Raw genomic sequence first — 3,556 nt, forward strand, 5'->3', positions numbered from 1 at the left:
AGCCTGTCCTGGTAGACAAGGCTGGCCTCGAACTCACAGAGATCCGCCTGCCTCTGCCTCTTGAGTGCTGGGATTAAAGGCGTGCGCCACCACTGACCGACCTGAATTTAAAAATTCTTTTTCTAAAGAACGTGTGCGTGTGTGTGTGTGTGTGTGTGTGTGTGTGTGTGCGCGCGCGCGCGCACCTGTGCACGTGCAGAGGTCAGAAGAGGTGTCCTGGAGCTGGAGTTACAGGTGTCTGTGAGCCACAAGATGTGGGTGCTGGGATCTGAGCTCTGGTCCTCTGATAGAGCAGTAAGTATTAGCAATTTCTAACCTGGGTCTCCAGCTCCAGATTTATTTATTTTGAGATAGGGTTGCTCTGCGTATCCTCGATTGTCCTGGAAACTCACTTTGTAGATAGGGCTGGCCTCGAACTCAGAGATCTGTGTGCCTCTGCCTCCAGAGTGCAGGGATTAAAGGTGTGTGCAAACACACCTGATGATTTAAAAATTTTTAATTGTGGGGGAAAAGGTGCTAGGGTAGCACACACCTTTAATGCTAAGGAGGCAGAGATAGGTGGGTCGCTGTTTTAAGCCAAATAATTACAGACTGTCTCAAAAACAGAATAAAACCATTTTAACCATTTTCACTGTATTATTGTATGTACATATTGTTGCATAATAGAACTTGAGAACTTTTTAAAACTTGTGAGTGGGGGGGGTGCATCTTGTGCACTTCTGGGGTCAGAGGACAGCTTAGTGGAGTCTGTTTTCTCCATCATGTGGCTTCCAGGGGTCAGACACGGCATTGGGCTTGTCAGCAAGTGCCTTTATCCACTGAGCCATCTCACCAGCCCCTGAAATTTGAAACTTTTCAATACACAACTTCTGAGCAGTTTGGATTTGGGGATTAGAGATGGTCATCTCATCATCAGGGTTTCCAGGTTAAGATCCTTCCCAGCACCTAGTACTGTCTGACTTTGTGCATTTTTGTTGATATGTTGGGATGGTTTGTCTTCTAGAAAATAAGATTTATAAAAATCCTCTCCAATGTAGTTTATAAATATGAGCCTTACATGTTTTCAGGCGAGATCTGACTTTAGGGAGGCGGTGTTAGGATGGCTCTGCCAGTTTGATAGATCTGGCAGTCAGAGAACTATTCATTAATAATAGGCACTACTGGGGCTGGAGAGATGGCTCAGAGGTTAAGAGCACTGCCTGCTCTTCCAAAGGTCCTGAGTTCAATTCCCAGCAACCATATGGTGGCTCACAACCATCTGTAATGGGATCTGGTGCCCTCTTCTGGCCTGCAGACATACATGGAAGGAATGCTGTATACATAATAAATAAATAAATAAATATTTAAAAAAAAAATAATAGGCACTACTTGTAGTAGTAGTCTGATGTTTTTACTCTTTTGGGGGCCCTCCACCCAGCTCCCACATGAATCACATGAGGCTTATTCTTAGTTATAAACAAGCAGCCTTCGCTTGGCTTGTTTCTTGCCAGCTTTTCTTAACTTACTTTAGCCCATCTACCTTTTGCCCCTAGGCTTTTCTTGTTCTCTTACTCCTGCAAACCATACTCTTACTCCATGGATTGCTGTGTAGCTGGACGGCTGGCCCCTGATGGCCTCCTCCTTCTATACGGTCTCTCTGCCTGCCAGCCCCGCCTCTCCTTGCTCCTGGCTCACTATTGGTTGTTCAGATCTTGATTAGACTATCAGGTGTTCTACACAGGCAATGTATCACAGCTTCACAGAGTTAAACAAATACAACATAAACAAAAGTCATATACCTTAGCATAATATTCCCCAACAACTACTGACCCTTTAAAGAACTGCCATGCTTGTAACGGTTAATGTTGTGGTATGAGAGCAGGAAAGAGTATTGTTTTTAGTAAGACATTTCAGCAGGTAAGTCAAGTTTGTCAATAAACCTTTTGTTTTTGTTTTTGTTTTTTGTTTGTTTGTTTTTTCGTTTTTCGATACAGGATTTCTCTGTGTATCTTTGGAGCCTGTCTTGGAACTCACTCTTGTAGACCAGGCTGGCCTCGAACTCACAGAGATCCACCTGCCTCTGCCTCCGAAGTGCTGGGATTAAAGGTGTGCACCACAACCACCCGGCATCTTTTTTTTTAATATTTATTTATTTATTATGTATACAATATTCTGTCTGTGTTTATGTCTGCAGGCCAGAAGAGGGCACCAGACCCCATTACAGATGGTTGTGAGCCACCATGTGGTTGCTGGGAATTGAACTCAGGACCTTCGGAAGAGCAGGCAATGCTCTTAACCTCTGAGCCATCTCTCCAGCCCCCACCCGGCATCAATAAATCTTTTTACGAACCTAAAATAAGCCAGGCAGTGGTAGTGTACACCTTTAATCTCAGTACTTGGGAGGCCAAGACAGGCAGATCTCGGTGAGTTCGAGGCTGGCCTAGTCTGCAGAGTGAGTTCCAGGACAGCTAAGGCTACACAGAGAAACCCTGTCTATCTCAGATAAGAAAGAAAGAAAGAAAGAAAGAAAGAAAGAAAGAAAGAAAGAAAGAAAGAAAGAAAGAAAGAAAGAAAGAAAGGAAGGAAGGAAGGAGAGTAAAAGAAAGAATGAAAGAAAAAGAAAGAAAGAGAAAGAAAGAAAGAAAGAAAGAAAGAAAGAAAGAAAGAAAGAAAGAAAGAAAGAAAGAAGAACCTAAGATAGCAGGTGGTGGTGGCACATACCTTTGATCCCAATGCTCCAAAATAAGAGATGGGGCATCTCTCTGAGTTTGAAACCACCCTGACCTAAGAAATGGGTTCTAGGACAGCCAGGGATACACAGAGAAACCCTGTCTCAAAAAAACAAAAAGACCTAAGGCAAGTCAGGTATGGTAGCACATACCTTTTATTCCAGCACTCTGAAAGCAGAGGTCTGGGAAAACAGCTTGGTCTATGTAGTAAGTTCCAGGCCAGGTGGTGCTACATAGAGAAACCTTATCTCAAAAGCAACAACAAAATCTTGTTTACTGTGCTTTAAAACTCACCAAGTGTTCACTTTGACAGCACCTATACTAAAATTGGGACAATAAGGAGAAGACCAACACGGGCCCTGGGGCAAGGCTGGCATGCACATTCATGATGAAGTACTCCATTTCTTCCCAACAGCTGAGGAGGAAGACAAGAAGGCTAGGAGGTGGTGGATAGTAAAGTACAATATATAAAAAGGTCTTAACGAAACCTATTTGTTGTTGTTTGTTGCGGTCCGGAGATTGAGCACAGCACCTCACACATATAATGAGCTGTATCCCAAACCCTTAACCCATCATTTTGTACAATGAATATACGCTAATTAAAAAAAAATAACTTTCATTGAGATGGGCATGGTAACAGTGTGCTTGCAGTCCTGTCATTCAGGAGGTAGAGGTAGGATCTGAGAGTTAAAGGCCAGCCTGAACTACATGGTGAGTTCAATACATAGAGCCAGCCAGGAGGTGGTGGTGCACATCTTTGATCCCAGCACTCGGGAGGCAGAGGCAGGTGGATCTGTAAGACTTTAAGACAGTTCTGAAGCCATTTCTGACAATTCTGAACCCTCTCA

The 3,556-nt window shown here is 43.7% G+C and overlaps 1 non-coding gene across 1 annotated transcript; it reads left to right on the forward strand.

Annotated features, from left to right (window-relative positions):
* The first annotated feature begins 3,005 nt into the window (after positions 1-3,005).
* On the forward strand, positions 3,006-3,114 carry LOC119813806. Its single transcript, XR_005285258.1, has one exon. It is a non-coding gene; the product is annotated as a U6 spliceosomal RNA (small nuclear RNA).
* Positions 3,115-3,556: the final 442 nt, after the last annotated feature.

Source organism: Arvicola amphibius, chromosome 4 (assembly GCF_903992535.2).
Source record: "Arvicola amphibius chromosome 4, mArvAmp1.2, whole genome shotgun sequence".
NCBI classification, from domain to species: domain Eukaryota; kingdom Metazoa; phylum Chordata; class Mammalia; order Rodentia; family Cricetidae; genus Arvicola; species Arvicola amphibius.